The sequence below is a fragment of the Ranitomeya variabilis genome, chromosome 1 (genome assembly GCF_051348905.1).
Source record: "Ranitomeya variabilis isolate aRanVar5 chromosome 1, aRanVar5.hap1, whole genome shotgun sequence".
Taxonomy (NCBI): domain Eukaryota; kingdom Metazoa; phylum Chordata; class Amphibia; order Anura; family Dendrobatidae; genus Ranitomeya; species Ranitomeya variabilis.
In genome coordinates this window covers 838,680,457-838,702,905 of record NC_135232.1, presented here as the reverse complement: position 1 = coordinate 838,702,905, position 22,449 = coordinate 838,680,457, and the positions used below count along the sequence as shown (strand labels likewise).

At 42.0% G+C, this 22,449-nt stretch overlaps 1 protein-coding gene and 1 long non-coding RNA gene across 5 annotated transcripts in view; one reads left to right on the top strand and one right to left on the bottom strand.

Annotated features, from left to right (window-relative positions):
- Nucleotides 1-22,449, bottom strand: part of ARHGAP24 (Rho GTPase activating protein 24) — a 1,388,018-nt gene that overhangs the window by 330,019 nt on the left and 1,035,550 nt on the right. The gene's annotated exons all lie outside the window — the stretch shown is intronic.
- On the top strand, nt 3,646-19,335 carry LOC143787020 (uncharacterized). The gene is made up of 3 exons (XR_013218311.1): nt 3,646-3,766; nt 17,956-18,032; nt 18,856-19,335. It is a non-coding gene; the product is annotated as an uncharacterized LOC143787020 (long non-coding RNA).

Genomic DNA, 22,449 nt, shown 5'->3' with positions numbered 1-22,449 from the left:
AGGAGATGACACACAGATATATACTATATATAGGTGAGATGACACACAGGTATATACTATATACAGGAGGAGATTACCTACAGGTATATACTATATATAGGAGGAGATGACATACAGGTATATACTATATACAGGGGAGATGACACACAGCAAGTATATACTATATACAGGGGAGATGACATACAGGTATATACTATATACAGGAGATGACATACAGGTGTATACTATATATAAGGGAGATGACAAACATGTATATACTGAGGTGAAAATGAGAGGTGTGAGGTGAAAATGAAAAGGTGTGAGTGCAAAATGAGAGGAGTGAGGGAAAATAGTGGAGTGATCGGAAAATGACAGATGTGAGGTCGAAATTACAAGTGTTAGGGGGGAATGAGAGGAGTGAGGGGGAAAATAAGAGGAGTGAGGGGGAAAATGAGAGGTGTGAGGGAGAAAATGAGAGATGTGAGGGGGAAAATGAAAGATGTGATGGGGAAAATGAGAGGCGTGATGGGAAAATAAGAGAAGTGAGGTGCTATAACTAACCACAGATATTTACTATGCCCAGGCAACGCCGGGCTCTTCAGCTAGCTTAGATTTACAATCTCCATGCTTTTCTCATGGTCAACTTTATGTGGCCTGTTCAAGAGTTGGAACAGCCAAAAATCTGTTTGTCTTTGCACCTGAAGGAAAAACTAAGAATGTCGTTTATTAAAAGGCTCTCGAATAAGTAGTAGAAGATTACTTCACATTACTTGGCCAATTTAGTTAAATCTGTGTGGAATATCTCTGGTGTTGAAATATATGTTGTAAAATGCTTCTATTAGCTTAGTTTTTGCCTTTTAATAATTACATTTTTATCTATTTGTTTTGTGGGTTTTTTGTGCAGAATAAATTTTTGTTAACACATTCTATTTTGCTAACAGCAGTTATTACCCCGGGCGAAGCCGGGTAGTACAGCTAGTAGCTTCATATATTTCTATTATTCTGACACACTTGGGTCGGGAGACCCACAGCCAGCCCGTCCATTAGCAGTCTGTGCGCCAACCGATTAGCACAGCCATCTGCATGAGCCCTAGCACTGGAAAAACATGGCTGCTTTGTCTTAGAAACAGAGCCACACTAATACATGAGTCGTATCTGGTATAGCAATTCAGGCCTATCGCAATACCAAACGCAACCTGTGGACAGGTGTGGCGCTGTTACCGGAGGAAAGCGGCACTGTCTCTCTAGTGAACCCTTCTAGTGAAAGTTGAATACATTGAAAGAATTAGTAAATGTTCAAGGAGGGATCCAAAAATTTACAACTGAGTATTTGTAGCTACTCCCCTCACCATTTACATATTTTTCTCACTTATATATGTTCCTATTGGGGCTCACAATGTAAATTCCCTATTTATAAGTCTTTGAAGTATGTGAGGAAAACTGGAGTACTCAGAGGAAATTCATGCAAACACCGTGCAGATGTTGTCCTTGCCAGGATTTGAACTCAGGACCCCTGAAAAACAACAGTGCTAACCACTGAGCCACCATGCTGCCCATCTGAGTAAGTGAGCAGATGGTGGCTAATGGAACCAAAGTTATTAAACCTAAAGTTAAGACAATGGCTAAGACTAATATCTATGCACTTTTTTTGCTAGCAATCATCCTTTATGGCAGTGGTGGGCAATTAATTTTCCTGAATTGTCACATGATCTTAGAGCATGACTGTTGTGAACGCCAAACAAATAATCTGACAAAATATTCAGAAAAATTCCCACGCTAGAGTTCATATGAGTTTATGCCACCAGGGGGTGCAGCACAACAAGTCTACGAAACTACGCTCCCCTGCATTCCATTCATTACCCAGTTTTTATAGCCAGGGGCACAGCTGCATTACCAGGCTCCTGGTTGTAAAATTATTTAACCCCTTCAGATGGATTTAAATTGTGGGACATGACTGTACGGCGGACAGGTATGGGATATTGTTGCTTTTTTATTTTCCCTTTTTTTCAGATGACAAGGGTCGTCAGTTGGATTGAGAGTACAATAAAGATATTAAAACCCCATGTGTATTTATTTCATTAAAATACTTTATTTATAATGTGTGTGTGTTTTTTTAACCCTTTATTACTATTGGATTAATAATGGATAGGTGTCTTATTGACATCTCTCCATTATTAACCAGGCTTAATGTCACCTTACATTAGCAAGGTGACATTAACCCCTTATTACTCATATCCCACCACTACAGGGGAGTGGGAAGAGAGTGGCTAAGTGCCAGAATAGGCACATCTTACAGATGTGCCTTTTCTGGGGTGGCTGGGGGCAGATGTTTGTAGCCAGGGGGGAGGGCCAATATCCATGGTCCCTCTCTAGGCTATTAATATCTGCCCTCAGTCACTGGCTTTCCCACTCTGGTGGAGAAAATTGCACGGGAGCCCACGCCAGTTTTTTCCGTGATTTAACCCTTTATTTTAACACCTAGAGCTCCCAAATTTTGCACACAGACACTTCTAACATTAGTAGTGAGGAATATGTAAAAAAATAAGGGATATGAAATGGTTTACTGTATGTAAACCATGTCTCATGTCCTGTCGGGTTTGATAAGGAGATGGCAAAAGCCGTATATGTATATGTATATGTCTCACTGATATATATATATATATATATATATATATATATATATATATATATAAACTGTATATATGTTTTCATGAATATTTGAGCCCATGGATCCATTCTATGTCCATTTTGCAAGCCGGCGAGTAAATCTTGCCGTACAGATGCCATACAGATGCCATGTGGAGGTTTACATGCGCAAAATACACAGCCACACCCTGCCTACGGATGACATACGGATCACTGTTCAGGGAACATTTCTGCCTGTTTGGTCTGTAAAAAATGGACCGTATTTTTATACGTTGTGTGTGACTCCAGCCTAAGGTGATCAACTGCAAAGTAGCTAGTAGTGGGCTAGTAGAAATAAAATCAATTGAATTCAGGGATGTTTTACCAAGGAGGTCACAAGTATAGAATCCTAATAGATTAGTCAGAGCATAGAACTACACTACAAAGAGAGGATCCAACTCTGCAGGACTCACAATACATGGAAACATGGCTGCTAATTCATTTGAATGAATGCCATGTAATACCACATTTTTCCAGCAGCAACTCATAACAGCTGATTGTTGGCCATTCCAGCTGCTAGAGGGATGATTTGTTTGGGTTACATGGCTCTTTTAATTAAATATACTGATAAAAACTTATAACTACATACTTATACAGTGAACGTGAAGTTTCAGTGGTTTTTTTTTCTCTGTATGTGGCATAATATTATATTAGATAATTAAGTCATTTTATTAAAGTGCAAACAGACAGTGATGTCTTATTTTTGCCATATCACAATACATTGCTACGTGACTGTATGTGGAGTTCTGGTTACTCCTAAAAGAGAATCTACAGAGAGTCTTGGAATTAGCCTCTCCACTTTCCAGGTCCAGGGAACTCTTTAGTTTTTACCCTTTAACCATCTGGCCATCAATGTGAAGGCCCCTGGAATTTCCTAGTGAAGGCCGTCTTCCCATGCAGGTGTTAGAAGGTGGATACCTAAGAGTTCCCTAGGGGTCTACAGAGTAACTGCTGGTTGGTGGAGTTAGCAGTAGCCAAGTGGACAGGTCAGAAAAAGAGGGAGTTACCAAAGACAGAATCAGCAGGCTGGGATATAAACAGGAGAAAAGCGATGTCAGACCAGGATTACAAAATGAAAGACAAGATCAAAAGGCATGAGAAGGTGAGAAGGGTTATTCATTCTAAGGTCAAATACATAGCAGTCCAAGGGATCAGGTAACACAAGAAAAATATAAAGCTTGGTCAGATATCAGGAATAATAAACAGGATTATTGCATTACCGACAGTATTAACACCTAAAACTGGCAAGAAACTGAGTGTCAGAAGAAGATTTAAAATCCAGTTTTGCACTCAGAAATCGGCCCTACCATTTGTCTGATCAACAAGACCTACTAAATTCAATTACAACTCAGCTGGGCAGCAATATAGGCTGCCCGACAGCAGGGGTTCAGTCTATACTGATGCTCCAGCTGAGCAGCACATGCTCTACTGAGCAGCAGGGAACAATGCTCCTTTAAGGCTATGTGCACACGTTGCGGAATCGCAGCTGTTTTCCATGCGGTGTACAGTACCATGTAAACCTATGGAAAACAAAATCCGCAGTGCACATGCTGCGGAAACGCTGTGTTGTATTATCCGCAGCATGTCAATTCTTGTGTGGATTCCGCAGCGGTTTACACTTGCTCCTTAATAGGAATCCGCAGGTGTAAAACCTCAGGTGGAATCCGCACAAAAACTGCAGGAAATCCGCGGTAAATCCGCAGGTAAAACACAATGCATTTTACCAGCGGATTTTGCAAAAACGGTGCGGAAAAATCCACACACGAATCCGCAACGTGTGCACATAGCCTGATTCTCTCATATGAGAGAATGGGATCGATTATGCTAATAACACTCAAGTCAAACTCTGATCCAAGCTTGATCAGAGGGTCAACTTACTGTGATCTGATTTTATTGCATGAGAAAATCGGGCACAGGTGTGGAAAAGATGGAGAACTTAATTTCTCCATCTTCTCCATTGTCGGACAGCACTCAAATGACACCCGAGTGCAATCTGCTGTTTCGCACACACCGATAGACTTGAATGGTTGTGTGTGATCCGAATTCTGGAGACATTCGCAGCATGCTTCTATTTTTTCCACTGACCGATTCAGTCTGTAGAAAAAACTGCCTCATAGAATAACATTAGTCCGAGTGGTATCTGATAAAACATCAGATAGCACTTGTCCGACTTATACGCTCGTATGAGCGAGGCCTAACAGGCCTCTCAGTCATGTCACCACCTCCAAAAGTGGCAGCGCCTGACAACTAAGAAAGACAACACAACAATTCATAATTGCAGTAACATAAGCAGACATATGAAAAAGTGATTGCAAAATGAAACTCATTCAATCTTACAAGTGTGATAAAAAGTGCCTTTATGTAAACTGGTAACTGGCGGATGTAGTTTATGCTTCATAGCTGTATCACAATGAATTGAGAGGCATGTCAGGAAGGATTCCACCAGGATCATTTGCCTGGTGTCAAGGACAATCATGTGCTGTGTCCTGACTCAGCCTTCATATGCCAAATGGTAACAGATGGTGCTATCCTCACAGGTCTTGCATTCACAGTGTTAGACTTGGCATGCTATGACGAACTCTCTCGCTGGGTAATATTCTTGATAAACATAATGATATCACAACTGTGTCCATACTTCTTCCCATCCTATGTTTTGGCCATTTAGATGGTATGTGGTTGTGTGTGGGCTTCTTTATTTGTTATGCAAGGTTTTTCAGAAGCTAGAGGAATTTCTCTGCAGTGTGCCAAGTTCTTCATACCAGCGCTTGAATTAAATATGAATTTCTGTCAACAATTGTGGACAAAAACGTAATTCGGACTATAATCAAAACTCCGACAACTACTGCTGAAGAAGAACAGGTGAAAGTTAACGTGGTTGTATAGGGGCTGACTGCTGTGAGTGATGCATGCGGCGCTGCTGATCATTAGTCTGGAACCCTTCAGAGTCTGTACTGAGCGTGGAAGGCAGCAACAGCTTTCTGCACTCACTGTGACTCAAGATACTCTGATAAGGCTGCTGAATACTAGAATCTATAGACTGTTTGCTACTTGTGCCTTCTAGTATAACCCCACCACTGATTAGCAGCTCTCTGTCACTATACAACGTATAGAGTGGTGTGGGTGGGGTTTCATAGATTCATAGTCTTTAGGTTGAGTTCAGCCTTTATCCTAACATGATGATACAGAGGAAGGCAAAAACCCCATGGGGCAGACATGTACGACGCATGTCGGGTCTCTCCTTTGATGTGGGCTCCATGCTGAGCCCTCCTCTTTTACAGCACATGTCAGATGCTTTTATCAGCTGACATGTGCCCCTAATAGCCATGGGAGGAATCACGATTCACTCATGGCTGTTAACATTCTAAATGCCACTGTCAATCTCTGACAGCGGCATTAACATGATCGCGCCGGACGTGAGCCACAAATCCTGCCAATCGTTGCCCGATGGGTTGGCTGTTGTGGATTCTGTTTGTGGGCTCCCTCTGGTGGTTACTGCTGGTACTGGGTGACTTTGGTGGGTGGCGGCCTTTGGTTTCCACCTGTCCATCAGAGGCTGGGTGTTTCCTATTTTACCTGGCCTTTCTGTCATTCCCTTGCCGGCTATCAATGTATTCAGATGTGCTCTGTTTGGTTCCTGCCTACCTGCTCCCAGATCTTTCAGGATAAGCTAAGTGCTGATTTTCAGTTGTTTGTTTTTTTGTCCAGCTTGCTTATTATGTCTCTATGCTAGCTGGTAGCTCTAGTGGACTGAGGTTCTCCCCATGTGCCATGAGTTGGCACATGGGTTCTTGTAATCTCAGGATGGTTTTTTTTTGATTAGGGTTTTTTGCTGACCGCTCAGTCCCCTTTTGTATCGTTCTGCTTTCTAGTTTACAGCGGGCCTCAATTTGCTAAAGCTATATATATCATCTCTATGTGTGTGCCTTCCTCTCATTTCACCGTCAATACATGTGAGGGGGCAACTATATCTTTTGGGGTTCATTCCTCTGGAGGCAAGTGAGGTCTTTATTTTCTCTGCAGTACTAGTTAGCTCTTAGGCTGGTGCGTGGCGTCTAGAACCAACGTAGGCACGCTCCCTGGCTATCTCTAGTTGCGTTTGTCAGGCGTAGGGCAGCGGTCAGCCCAGGTTCCATCACCCTAGAGCTCGTCCGTTATTTATTTGTATTTTGCTTGTCCTGTGCTATCCCTAGCCATTGGGGATTCATGACAGTATAGCCGGCCCACAAAGTGTTAATTGTTTGGGCTGAAGCAGGAGAAAAAGAAGTGTTTAAGGGAAATTTTTTTTTTTTTTTCCCTTCAGAGTTTTGCTGCCTAGCCCTTAATTGCTGTCTAGCTGCTTCTTACCTCCTCTTAACCCTTGAATGGCTCTGATCTTAGCTGTTTAACATGGATGTCCAGAGTTTGGCTTCCAGCCTGAGTAATCTCGCGGCAAAAGTTCAAAACATACAGGATTTTGTTGTTCACACTCCCATGTCTGAACCTAGAATTCCTATTCCAGAGTTCTTTTCGGGAGATAGATCTACCTTCCTGAATTTCAGGAACAATTGTAAATTGTTTCTTTCTTTAAAATCTCGCTCCTCTGGAGACCCTGCTCAACAGGTCAAGATTGTAATATCTTTCCTGCGGGGCGACCCTCAGAATTGGGCATTTGCATTGGCACCAGGGGATCCTGCATTGCTCAGTGTGGATGCGTTTTTTCTGGCATTGGGATTGCTCTATGAGGAACCTAACCTGGAGATTCAGGCTGAAAAGGCTTTATTAGCCCTCTCTCAGGGGCATGATGAAGCGGAGGTATATTGTCAAAAATTTCGGAAATGGTCGGTGCTTACTCAGTGGAATGAGTGCGCCCTGGCTGCTAACTTCAGAAATGGTCTTTCTGAGGCCATTAAGGATATTATGGTGGGGTTCCCTACGCCTACAGGTCTGAATGAGTCGATGGCTATGGCCATTCAGATTGATCGGCGTTTACGGGAGCGCAAACCCGTGCACCAGTTGGCGGTGTCTTCTGAACAGGCACCTGAGACTATGCAATGTGATAGAATTCAGTCCAGAAGTGAACGGCAAAATTATAGGCGGAAAAATGGATTGTGTTTTTATTGTGGTGATTCAGCTCATGTTATATCAGCATGCTCTAAACGCACAAAAAGGGTTGATAAATCTTTTGCCATTGGTACTCTGCAGCCTAAGTTCATTTTGTCTGTGACTCTGATTTTTTCACTGTCTTCCATTTCCGTCGATGCCTATGTGGATTCGGGCGCTGCCCTGAGTCTTATGGATTGGTCATTTGCTAAACGCTGCGGTTTTAGTCTGGAGCCTCTGGAAGTTCCTATTCCTCTGAAGGGAATTGACTCTACACCATTGGCTATGAATAAACCGCAGTACTGGACACAAGTGACCATGCGCATGACTCCCGTTCATCAGGAGGTGATTCGCTTCCTTGTACTGTATAATTTACATGATGTACTAGTGCTTGGTCTGCCATGGTTACAAACTCATAATCCTGTCCTGGACTGGAAAACAATATCTGTGTTAAGCTGGGGATGTCAGGGGGTTCATGATGATGCACCTCCGATTTCAATCGCTTCATCTACTCCTTCTGAGATCCCTGCATTTTTGTCTGACTATAGGGATGTTTTTGAGGAGCCTAAGCTCAATTCGCTCCCTCCTCATAGAGAGTGTGACTGTGCTATAGAATTGATTCCTGGCAGTAAGTTCCCTAAGGGTCGTTTATTTAATCTGTCACTGCCAGAGCATACTGCTATGCGGAATTATATTAAGAAATCCTTGGAAAAGGGACATATTCGTCCATCTTCGTCCCCTCTGGGAGCAGGTTTTTTTTTCGTGGCTAAAAAAGATGGTTCCCTGAGGCCTTGTATAGATTATCGCCTTCTGAATAAGATTACAGTCAAATATCAGTATCCATTGCCATTATTAACTGATTTGTTTGCTCGCATTAAGGGGGCTAGGTGGTTCACTAAGATAGATCTTCGCGGTGCGTATAATCTGGTGCGGATAAAACAGGGTGATGAGTGGAAAACCGCATTTAATACGCCTGAGGGCCATTTTGAGTATTTGGTAATGCCTTTTGGACTCTCCAATGCTCCGTCAGTCTTTCAGTCCTTTATGCACAATATTTTCCGTGAATATCTGGATAAGTTTATGATTGTGTATTTGGATGATATTTTGGTGTTTTCTGATGACTGGGAGTCTCATGTTCTACAGGTCAGGAAGGTGTTTCAGGTTCTGCGGGCCAATTCTCTGTTTGTGAAGGGCTCAAAGTGTCTCTTCGGAGTCCAGAAGATTTCTTTTTTGGGGTACATTTTTTCTCCTTCTACTATTGAGATGGATCCCGTCAAGGTTCAGGCGATTTGTGACTGGACACAACCTACATCTGTTAAGAGCCTTCAGAAGTTCTTGGGGTTTGCTAATTTTTATCGTCGGTTCATTGCTAATTTTTCCAGTATTGTTAAACCTTTGACTGATTTGACTAAAAAGGGTGCTGATGTTGCTGATTGGTCTTCTGCGGCCGTGGAGGCCTTTCAGGAACTTAAGCGCCGGTTTTCTTCTGCTCCTGTGTTGTGTCAACCAGATGTTTCACTTCCTTTTCAGGTTGAGGTTGATGCTTCCGAGATTGGAGCGGGGGCGGTTTTGTCACAGAGAAGTTCTAATGGCTCGGTGATGAAGCCATGTGCATTCTTCTCTAGAAAATTCTCGCCCGCCGAGCGCAATTATGATGTGGGTAATCGGGAGCTTTTGGCCATGAAGTGGGCATTTGAGGAGTGGCGTCATTGGCTTGAGGGTGCTAAACATCGTGTGGTGGTCTTGACTGATCACAAGAATCTCATTTACCTTGAGTCTGCCAGGCGTTTGAATCCTAGACAGGCTCGTTGGTCGTTGTTTTTTTCTCGTTTCAATTTTGTGGTTTCATACCTGCCAGGTTCAAAGAATGTGAAGGCAGATGCTCTTTCCAGGAGTTTTGTGCCTGACTCTCCTGGAGACTCTGGGCCTACTGGTATCCTTAGGGATGGGGTAATATTGTCCGCCGTATCCCCAGACTTGCGACGTGCATTGCAGGAGTTTCAGGTGGATAAACCGGATCGTTGTCCACCAGAAAGACTGTTTGTCCCGGATGATTGGACCAGTAGAGTCATCTCCGAGGTCCATTCTTCTGTGTTGGCTGGTCATCCTGGAATATTTGGTACTAGAGACTTGGTGGCCAGGTCTTTTTGGTGGCCTTCCTTGTCTAGGGATGTGCGTACCTTTGTGCAGTCTTGTGAAGTGTGTGCTCGAGCTAAGCCTTGCTGTTCTCGGGCCAGTGGGTTGTTGTTATCCTTGCCCATCCCGAAGAGGCCTTGGACGCACATTTCCATGGATTTTATTTCTGATCTCCCGGTTTCACAGAAAATGTCCGTTATCTGGGTTGTGTGTGACCGCTTTTCTAAGATGGTTCATTTGGTGCCCTTGCCTAAGTTGCCCTCCTCCTCTGAGTTGGTCCCTTTATTTTTTCAGAACGTGGTTCGTTTGCATGGGATTCCGGAGAATATCGTTTCTGACAGGGGATCCCAGTTTGTGTCTAGATTTTGGCGGACGTTTTGTGCCAAGATGGGCATTGATTTGTCTTTCTCGTCTGCATTCCATCCTCAGACGAATGGCCAGACGGAGCGAACTAATCAGACCTTGGAAACTTATTTGAGGTGTTTTGTTTCTGCTGATCAAGATGACTGGGTTGCTTTTTTGCCACTGGCCGAATTTGCTCTTAATAATCGGGCTAGTTCTGCCACGTTGGTCTCTCCTTTTTTTTGTAATTCGGGGTTTCATCCTCGTTTTTCCTCTGGTCAGGTGGAGTCTTCGGATTGTCCTGGAGTGGACGTGGTGGTGGACAGGCTACATCAGATTTGGAATCAGGTGGTGGACAATTTGAAGTTATCTCAGGAGAAGACTCAGCAGTTTGCTAATCGCCGTCGCCGCGTGGGTCCCCGACTTCTTGTTGGGGATTTGGTGTGGTTGTCTTCTCGTTTTGTCCCTATGAAGGTCTCTTCTCCTAAGTTCAAGCCTCGGTTCATCGGTCCTTATAGGATCTCGGAGATTCTTAACCCTGTATCTTTTCGTTTGGATCTCCCAGCATCGTTTTCTATTCATAATGTGTTCCATCGGTCATTGTTGCGGAGGTATGAGGTGCCCGTTGTTCCTTCGGTTGAGCCTCCTGCTCCGGTGCTGGTGGAGGGAGAATTGGAGTATGTTGTTGAGAAGATCTTGGATTCTCGTGTTTCCAGACGCAAACTCCAGTATTTGGTTAAGTGGAAGGGTTATGGTCAGGAGGATAATTCCTGGGTGGTTGCCTCCGATGTTCATGCGACTGATTTGGTCCGCGCCTTCCATAGAGCTCACCCTGATCGCCCTGGGGGTTCTCGTGAGGGTTCGGTGACCCCTCCTCAAGGGGGGGGTACTGTTGTGGATTCTGTTTGTGGGCTCCCTCTGGTGGTTACTGCTGGTACTGGGTGACTTTGGTGGGTGGCGGCCTTTGGTTTCCACCTGTCCATCAGAGGCTGGGTGTTTCCTATTTTACCTGGCCTTTCTGTCATTCCCTTGCCGGCTATCAATGTATTCAGATGTGCTCTGTTTGGTTCCTGCCTACCTGCTCCCAGATCTTTCAGGATAAGCTAAGTGCTGATTTTCAGTTGTTTGGTTTTTTGTCCAGCTTGCTTATTATGTCTCTATGCTAGCTGGTAGCTCTAGTGGACTGAGGTTCTCCCCATGTGCCATGAGTTGGCACATGGGTTCTTGTAATCTCAGGATGTTTTTTTTTTGATTAGGGTTTTTTGCTGACCGCTCAGTCCCCTTTTGTATCGTTCTGCTTTCTAGTTTACAGCGGGCCTCAATTTGCTAAAGCTATATATATATCATCTCTATGTGTGTGCCTTCCTCTCATTTCACCGTCAATACATGTGAGGGGGCAACTATATCTTTTGGGGTTCATTCCTCTGGAGGCAAGTGAGGTCTTTATTTTCTCTGCAGTACTAGTTAGCTCTTAGGCTGGTGCGTGGCGTCTAGAACCAACGTAGGCACGCTCCCTGGCTATCTCTAGTTGCGTTTGTCAGGCGTAGGGCAGCGGTCAGCCCAGGTTCCATCACCCTAGAGCTCGTCCGTTATTTATTTGTATTTTGCTTGTCCTGTGCTATCCCTAGCCATTGGGGATTCATGACAGTTGGCATGACAACCTGAGGTCTGCAGTAGACCCTTGTAGTTGTCATAGCCGGATAGCTATGAGCACCACCCTTGCGAACAAATCGGTCTAATCACTTACCGCACGGTGAACAGCGCAAAAAAAATAAAATAAAGACAATAACTGAATTGTTGGGTTTTGTTCATTCTGCGATCAAAAAATATGTGCCAAAAAATGCCACCCCAAAAAATCTTCAACTCGTCTTCAAAAAATAAGCCATCATACAGCTTTGTTCGCCAAAAAATAAAAAAGTTACAGCTCTCAGAATATGGCGAACCCCCCCCATACTTTTTTTTTTTTTTTTTATAAAAAAGCATTTTTATTGTGTGACAGCAGCAAAATCTAAGAAAACCTTATATAAATCTGGTATCTCTGTAGTCGCGTCGACCTGAAGGATAAATCCACCTTATCACCTATACCGCACTGTGAACCATGCAAAAATAAAAATAAGGAATACTCTTGTACTGCTGTCTATTTGTTCATTCTACCTCCCAAAAATCGGAATAAGGCTCGGCACACATCTATCCTGTGCTTTCCGACGAGCGCTTACGTCAAGGTTTCCGTGTAAATTCCCCAAAACTCAGACAAAACCCAAAATTCAGACAAAACCCACTCACTTATGAGGGAGATAGAGTCACTTTGGACTGGTCTGTGTTCCAGCAGTGTCCCATCATTTAAGGAATCTTTTTAGCGCACAAGTGTGGGCGACCAAAGACCTGTGCATGCTTAAAGAGATGGATACCATCAGAGTAGAAGCCAAACAGAGTGCGAAGTGTCTCCCTCTGCCTACTGGTGGGTGGTTCCATTAGGGGTTTTGTCTGAATGGGATTTACACGGAAACTCTGATGCAAGTGCTCAAACATGAATGTGATCCAGCACTTGTACTGGAAGCGATAAAATAATATTATGTGCCCAAAAATGTTACCAATAAAAATCCTAATTTATCCCGCACAAAACCAACCCCCACTCAGGTCCATCCTCTATCACTAGAGCTATAGGGGGTTCCCATGTCACTGGTAGAACAAAGACTCTGGAAAAGCAACATGGCTCCCTCCCCCTCAAATAAAATCCAGTGAATTCGGTGCTCTCAAATCCAAATGCCCCCTTCCTTCTGAGCCCCTCTGTGCTTAAACCACAGAAAGTGGCCGCATGTTTAGTACTATTGTAATGGAGAGAAGGCACTTAACTTACGGGTGTATATCGCCAGAAGCTCAAGCTGTGCACAATGTGTGGGGGCGCTACAATATATGGGGGCTCTACACTGTGTGCCGACACAATGTATGGGCACTAAACTGGCATATATGCTATTTTCCAGAAGAGAAGCCTGGCATGAATGTTACAAAATAGTCACTGCAGCTATAGATGAGAGGTGAAATTGCTACAATGGGGTCACATTTGCTTTTTTTCTGCTGTTCTGGCACCTTCAGGGCTCCGCAAATGTCACCCGCAAACTATTCTAGCAAAATCTGTGCTCCAAAAGCCAAATAGCGTTCCTTCCTTCTCAGTCCTGACATGTGGCCTAAGGCCACATTCACATGCTGAGTATTTGGTCAGTATTTTCCATTAGTTTTTGTAAGCAAAAACCAGGAGTGAACCAGTCAGAGGAAAAGTATAATAGAAACACGTCACCACTTCTGCATTTATCACCCACTCCTGGTTTTGGCTCACAAATACTGATGGAAAATACTGACCAAATACTGAACATATGAATGTGGCCTAACAGTAAATTCTGACAACATATGGTGCATCACCGCATTCAGGAGAAATTTCACAATAAATTGTGTGGTCTAGTTTCACCTATTAGCCCTTGTGTACCTGACAAATTTACAGCAAATGCAAAAATCACATTTTTACCACTAAAATGGCATATTTCCACATCTCAATATTATAAAATTATGTGAGGCACCTATGGGTTCAAAATACTCACTGCACCCCTAGATTAATCACTTGAGAGGTTTAGTTTCCAAAATGGGATCACACGTGGGGAGTTTCTACTGTTTTCACATGTCAGAGGCATTCACAATCTTTTCCAAGCAAATAGCGCCCTTTCCTTTCCTAGCCCTGCCATGTGCCCAAGTAGGAGTTTTTGTAGTCGCGGCACAAATTGTGCAACAAATTATGAGGTCCACTTTCTCCTATTATCCATTGTGAAAATTACATACCTTTCAGTAGGCCAACATTTCGGATTTTAAAATCATTTTTCAAGCTGACGTTATAAAGTATTCTAACTTACTGAGATAATGACTTTTGGGTTTTCATTGGCTGTAAGCCATAATCATCAACATTAACAGAAATAAACACATGAAATAGATCACTCTGTTTGTAATGACTCTATATTATATGAGTTTCACTTTTTGTATTGAAGAACTGAAGTAAATTAACTTTTTGATGATATTCTAATTTTGTGAGAAGCACCTGTAATCCCCTCACTAGAAGAAGAGCAGTAAAGAGAACTTGCAGTGAATATCTAGGGGCATTGGCTACCTGGCTATTGGGATTTTATATTTAGAAAGTAACAATAACACAATAATAATATTAATAAAGGTAACTATTTATAGAAATGTTTTTATCATTCTGTATGTATCACAGTGCTTTTTACAAGCTCGGAGCCAGAAACAGAATAATGGAGAGACAGAGTTATGCCAAGCGTACAGTGACATGCTGCTTCCCAGACATCCGATTTCTGCTTCCACCTGTGCAGTGGCTAGAGAAAGGACAATCATTTTGAGTAATTAATGCCACCTGCTTTAGTGCCAGAACAATCAGCGGGCACTTGATATCTTCTCACTATCTGTAGCCAATTAGAAGTGGACAGACTCTGGGGCATTATACCATTGCCATGCAAGATGATCAAATAGCAGCTCAGGGACTGAATTCTGTGTTGTGGATATATTTGCTGAATTTGAATTTATTTAGATTTTTTTCTATAACTGTCTATACTAATTTAGGTGAAATCTAGAATTTTACCTATGCAGAAGAGCATGGCCTGTTAATAGCATATGTCTATGGAGCTGCAAGGTGCCCTGCAATTAATATTCTACAAGCATGCCTCTCCATACTTGTTCATCCTACCTGTGGCTCTCCAGCTGTTGGGAAGCTGAAGACAGCCAGACCATGGGATTTTAATATGCAGTAAAAGTTAGAGAACCATATGCTGCCAGGTTTTCAGTAATGTATTTAGCATATTCTTTTGTTTTTCCTTTTCAGTACATTATAAGGTTACAAAACTATAATTATTATTAATGTTATTTTTGCTTGCCTCTACATAAAATGAAAAAGTCATTTTCTTCTGAATTATGCCTCAGTTGCTCACTTCCCATTTTATGTGTATATCTGCGTTTTTTTTTCTCAGCTCAGATCAGACTGGGAAAAAATGGCAGCATGCTGCGAGTGGCCATGTATATAGGATGGGACTCCCCATTGCAAGTCAATGGGTGCGAGAAAAAAAAAAAAAATCGCACAGCACACTCCATGCATGAACCGTTTTATTTTTACGCACCCATCTCATAGGAAACACGACATTTGATCAGAGCACACTAAAAATTACAGTATGAACTGTCAGAAAAGGATAGAAAAGATAGATGTCATTGAGATATATAATTAGTGCAGTGCGTGTAGCTTACTGTATATGTATTTAGCTAATAATTAAATAAATGAAAAAAATGGTGTGGGGTCCCCCTTATTTTTATTAACCTGCTGAGGGAAAGTAGACAGCTGAGAGCTGGTCTTAATATTCTGGGAAGGGGACAATAAACATGGAGCTTACCAGGCTATTAATATTAGCTCGCAGCTGTCTGTGCAGCCTTTACTGGTTATTAAAAAGGTGGAAGACCCAAAAAATGATTTGGGGTCTCCCCTATTTTTAATAACCTGCAAAGGCTAAACAGACAGCTGCGAGCTGATATTAATAGGGTGGGAAGGGCCCAATGATATTGACCCGCTACCAGACTAATAGCATCAGCCCTCAGCTGCCCGAAAAATGGCACATCCACTACATGCATCAATTCAGGTGCTTAGCCTTGGCTCTTCCCGCTTGCCCTGTTGTATTGGCAAGTGGAGTAATGGTTTTGGGGTTGATGTCAGCTGACATCAAGCCCAGGGGTTAGTAATGGAGAGGCGTCTATAAGATATCCCCTTACTAACCTTGCAAAGCTAAAAACAAACAGAGAAAAGTCCGTTATTTGTACGAAGCACTTCCCAACCCTATTTTACCTATTCATTACCTTTGGCAAATCAAATATTCCAAAGGGGTCCACCATAAATTGATTCCACGTGCCACGATGATCTCCAACTCTGCTATATCCAGATGGTGTGCTGAGCAGTGACATGAGTAATGTGAACACTTAGCATGCCAGCCGGAACACACTGACAGTGGTGTGGAAACGTGCCTGTAGTGCAGAGTGATGATGTCACGAAGGTTATCAAAGTTCATAGCCAATAAACTGCGGTAACACTACTGATGTTACTGTTCGCAGCGTGAGAAAGTTCTACTGGGAGCGGTGACTTCAGTAAGATTACTGCAGTACCCCTCTGCGTGTGACATCACCAACGCTGACAATGACAGTGGGCACGTTGATGTCATTACTTGGCGCCATGTGTCCTGAGATGTGTGGACGCTCGGAGCAGCAGGGGAATAAGGGGAAGAGGTGAGTATTAAATTATTTTTATTTTATCTATGGGGAGTGCATTTTACTGTATAGAGACCTGTGGGGGGTGCATTATAAAATAGAGGTTTATTGGAGTGCATTATAGATATATAGAGTCTGCCTTTGGGGAGCGAATTATACTATATAGAGGTCTATGGGGAGTGGATTTGACTATATAGAGGCCTATGGAGAGTGCATTATACTATGTATTGGCATATGGGGAGTGCATTATATTATATTGAGGCCTATGGGGAGTGCATTATACTATATAGAGGCCTATGGAGAGTTCATTATACTAGCGAAGCCTATGGGTATTGCATTATACTATAAAGAGTCTCCCTTTCTGGAGCTTATTATACTACATGGAAGCCTATGGTAGTGCTTTATACTATATAGAGGCCTGTGGGGAGATTATTATACTATATAGAGTCTGCCAATGGAGAGTGAATTATACTATATAGAGGCCTATGGAGAGTGCATTATACTAGTAGAAACATATATGAGTGCATTATACTATATAGAGGCTTATGGGGAGTGCATTATACTATATGGAGGACAATCTGGTACATTATACTATATGGAGACTATTTAGGGGGCCACAATACAGTGTGGGGATTAAAGTGAGATGGTCATCATACAGTGTGGGAGATAATGTGGAGTCTTTGTACAGTGTGGGGGCCATCAGACAGTGTTGGAGCCATCAAAAAGTTTGGGGGCTACTAAGGGTCAATATACTGTGTGGGGTTACTATACCATGAGGGGGCATTATACTGTGTATAAGAAAGCATCATACTGTGTAGGGGAGAGACTCGGGACATTATTAAATGTTATGTGGGCCCTCATTGTTATAGGGGAACTTGGGTTATTATGATTGTCAAAGGGGCACACAGAGAGCATTATTACTTTCTAGGGGGCAAAAAGCGGGCATTAATATATTCTAGAAGTTTGTTTTACCAGACCAATGACACACAGTAGGTGCAGTAATAGGGACACATACCACAGCAGTGGCTCCGTATTGGACAATGCTGGAAATGTGAGAAGTCAAATGTGCCTCTGCTGTAATCTCTGCAGACGGGTCCTGGCTGGAGAAGTCGTTATGTCGGTCTGAGCCAGATGGAATAGAGGGGGAAAATGAACGGTTCCAGCAGAAAGAACGTCAGCGGTCATTACATATATAACTGTACTGTAATCTTTTACATGTTCTGCAGTACTGGTATCTACCACTATATGGTCACTATATGGCAGTAATATCAGTGTTTGTCTTTATATAGAGATTATTTTGAATAACAGTCATCTGCTGAGGTTCTCCTGCATCCACTATTAGGGCTCATACTCATCTGCGTGAAAAACTGGCAAGTGCAATCCGTTAAAAATGATTCAATGATTGAGTGCTCGTCTGTGATTCTTTTTTTTTCTCCTCAGCTTGGACTTAGAAAAAAATTGCAGCATGCTGTGAGTGGCCATGTGTAAAGGACGAGACTCTCAATGCAAGTCAATGGGTGAGAGAAAAAAAAAATTGCACAGCACATGGACCATGCTTGTGCAATCCGTATTGTGTCCATATAAAACAAACCCATGTATCCAAAATCCAGGAAATTTCTGGAAGCTCGTCATGTGACACAAGGGATGTTATAAATGGTATAATAAAAAACATGCCTCCACTGAAACCGGCAACATGTCTCCCATCATCATTGTGGAACTGATGCTGGTTCTGGTGCATCAGTGACCCAAATGTGGGACATCAGGGATGTAGGGTATGGGGACTACAGTTGGCGCCATGCAGCCTGGACCTATATTTACTGCAAACTGTATCCCAATTATGAAGCATCCCACAACAGGTTCAAGAGAATATAAGTAAATATGCCAAATCTAAATGGTACACTATGATTGTTGTAATATGTGTGTCATATTTTTAGGCAAGAAAAAAGAAATGGGAAAAAACAAAAGCATTATATGTTGTTTTTTTTCCACCAAAAGAAAAGCACACAGCAAATTTTTTTCAAACACCTAAAGAAAAATAAACACCATACTAGCACTGATTTTAGAACACACACTATACATGTTATTGCATACAGCATCCTTGACCTATATTAGGATTGAGGAGTTGCCGGGACCAGCTCCACTGTGAGAGACAACAGCGGAGCGAGTACAGGGGTGTCGCCCTGAAAAAAAGGCCATACCTCTATGCCTACAATTTTTGGCCACAGTGATTGATCTTGGCCCATAAATAGCTAAATTTTTCATTTTGTTGTTTGTAATGTTTTCATTATGATTTTGCATTCAAAACATAATTTTTTTTCTCTGTCTTCCCTCATCTCACAGATCGGGCAAGGGCAAAAAGTGAACTTCCTCCAGCTCATCGGTACTGGAGGCCAGAGAGGGATCTGAACTGGAGGCTGGAGCTGGGAGACATGAAGAAGATGAGCTAGTGGAGACCACCAGCGCAATGCAGACCATCGACACCTCCCCCCAGCCACCCATCATCCAGCAATCCTACTGGCAAAGAAAGGCCCCCACCCCATCACTGACGGTCCAGAAACAGAAGCTGCTATTAGTCAGGTGTCAAAGCTGATATTACAAATGTATTGCATACGGATGTCATGTGAATGCTACTTGAAAAAAATCGCATTGTACTTGCATGACACTCATCCTACTTTACAGGAACAACATTGAAGTGATTTCATTTTCGCATGATGAGTGCGAGCCTAAAAAGGAATAATGGGACTGGAATCACTATCAGCAAAGTCAGTGGGAGTTACTGAAATAACAGATGTAGCAATGCTGAATTAAATAGTCATTTAAGCCTTTTGGGCTGCCTTATAAATACATCATAATAACAAGAGGTTTGGGAACTAAATTTCCATGCAGAAGTCATATACATGTCCTGACAGGATCCATTCTTATTTTTGGCTAAAAAATATATGGCTCTTGCCCAGGGCTGGCTCCAAGTTTTCTTGGGCCTCGGGTGAAAAAGTCTCAGTCGGTCCCTTTAACACGTACCACAATTCATAACGCACAGATAGGGCAGAGAAATATAGGTATAGTACAATGCCAAATAGTTCACTTACTTTTTACATTACATGAGTGATATCAATAGCTCAGAAACCGGACAGTACAGTCCTCCATACAGTATTATGAGCCCCATATGTTGCTCCATACAGTATTATGGGCACCACATAGTGCTCCATACAGAATAATGAGCCCCATTTAATGCTCAATACAGAATAATGAACCCCATATAATGCTCCATACAGTATAATGAACCCCATATAATGCTCCGCACAGAATAATGAACCCCATATTTTGCTTCATACAGAATAATGAGCCCCATATATTTCTTAACACAGAATAATGGCCCCCATATAATGCTCCATACAGTATAATGAAAAACACATATTGCTCCATAAGGAATAATGAGCGCCATATAAGGCTACGTACATAATGGGTCCCATATAATGCTCCATACACATTGAGCTCCATATATTGCTCCATACACAATGAGCCGCATATACTGCTCCATATACAATGAGCCCCAGATATTGCTCCATACACAATGAGCCCCATATATTGCTTCATACATAATATTCCCCATATAATGCTCCATACAGTATATGATGGGTGAGTATAATGCTCCATACAGTATGGGTCCCATATAATGCTCCATATATAATGAGGTAAAGAGTATTTTCAAAATATCAATATTTTATTATATACATAAACAAGATTCATTTACATAGGAGTAGAGTACCACAAACCAAGCAGGTTCAAAAGGGGAATACAACCAGGTCTGTTACAGGTTACAATTTATACCATCAAAATTTGATAATGCATTGTTTTATAAACATGAATGTCTTAATCATAGAGGGTTTCATATATATCCATAAGGAATTTTGTGCAAAGTTGCTGTATATAGTAAGAAACCGAAAAGATGTCTGGCCCTTTAAGAAAAAAGTAAGTATAAAATAACCAAGGCACTTGTATGTATATAGCCAATTTATCCTAGATGCTGGTTATAGCTAATAGGAAATTAAGTATAATCTGCAAGTGCAGTATAATACAATTCCTCCTGAAGAAGAGCAGCGAAACGCGCGTCGGGGCGGCAGGCTGGGGTCCAGGTCTCCATTGTTGCAGCAAGTCATATCATGGTATATGCTTTATAGTGTAGGCTCTTAATTTCTACATGGCACTTGGAGTTTATTCCACAGTGGAATTGTATTATACTGCTCTTGCAGTAAATGGCACCTAACATCATACATCATCTATCGAAATATTATGAGTAGTGATGAGTGAATATACTCGTTCCGTTACACGAAATTTCCCGAGCATGCTCGGATGACCTCAGAGTATTTTGTAGTGCTCAGAGATTTAGTTTTCCTCACCTCAACTGAATGATTTACATCTCTTAGCCAGCTTGATTACATGTAAGGATTCCCTAGCAACCAGGCAACACCCACATGTACTTATGCTGGCTAACGGATGTAAATCATTCAGCTGTGGCGATGAAAACTAAATCTGCGAGCACTAAAAAATACTTGGAGGTCACCTCTAATTATGAGTATGATGAATGAGTGTACCTCGTTGCTTGGGTTTTCTCGAGCACGCTTGAGTGACCTCGGAGTATTTATGACTGCTCGGAGATTTCGTTTTCATCGCGGCAGCTGAATGATTTACAGCTACTAGCCTGCTTGATTACATGTGAGGGTTCCCTAGTTACCAGGCAACCCCCACATGTACTCAGCCTGGCCAGTAGCTGTAAATCATTCAGCTGCTGGGATGAAAACTAAATCTCTGAGCAGTCATAAATACTCCGAGGTCACCCAAGCGTGCTCGAGAAAACCCAAGTTACGAGTACACTCAGTTGTCACTAGTTATGAGAAAATAATGTCTTTGTATCAATGAAATATTCCAGAATTATAACAAACTAGTCTTAGCTGCTACATACGGGAAAAAATCATTACAGATAAAGAACTTACTCTAATTTTGGCCAATATTTATGGTGATTTCCATACATATGCGGGAACACCAAAAAGGGATCTTAACATATCATTAACCCACTATTGAATGTTATTTATTGAGTGAAAAGTAAGTAAAGTAATTGCAATACCATCATGTTGTAAGCAAAAAAAGTGCAAAATTAGAAAATAAAAATATCCATTATTTATAAAGCAGATCATTATTGAAGAGACAGATGGCATCTGGTGAAATACTTAGTTATGTCTTTGTTCCTCTAAGATGCGGTGATGACATTTACAGGGAGGAATTGAGAGTGAAGATACATCACCTGCACAGATGAAAAGCGGCATCTCGATGCATAACATTTTCTCTCTGACACTTGTAAATATGCATACAGGTCTCAAAAGGCAACAAGTTCTGAACATGTACTGTACATAAAGTATCTGGTCATGCAAAAGAGATAGGATATGTTATTACTCCATCCAAGACCCAAATATACAATCTAATCTTTAAATGGCTTCAGGCATCATAAAAAAGATGAAAAATCATTCAGATATATCAACATTTTCTCATTGGATGGGGGTCACTTGAATGAAATAGTGTTGCAGGCGTGAAGGGAACAAAGGGTATCTAATGATATGTATTTACCAAAAATACCATCAAAGTATGGAAGAACATAAAAGAGGGAGACAGATCAGGCCACTCTCAACACACATTTCACAAGCTGGACAGGTTTATATACCTTGGTTAGTGGATGCTCCAATTGATAAATAGGTTTATTTAATAAAAAGGGAGTGGTCAGCCCTACGCAAACAAATTTATTATAATGCTCCAAGACCTAAATATATGATCCAATCTTTAAAGGGCTTCTGCCATCACAAGGAAAGAAGACATGTCACACTCAGATAAGTCCCACTTTCTCATTAGTTGGTGGTCACTTGAATGAAACAGTGTCACAGTTCT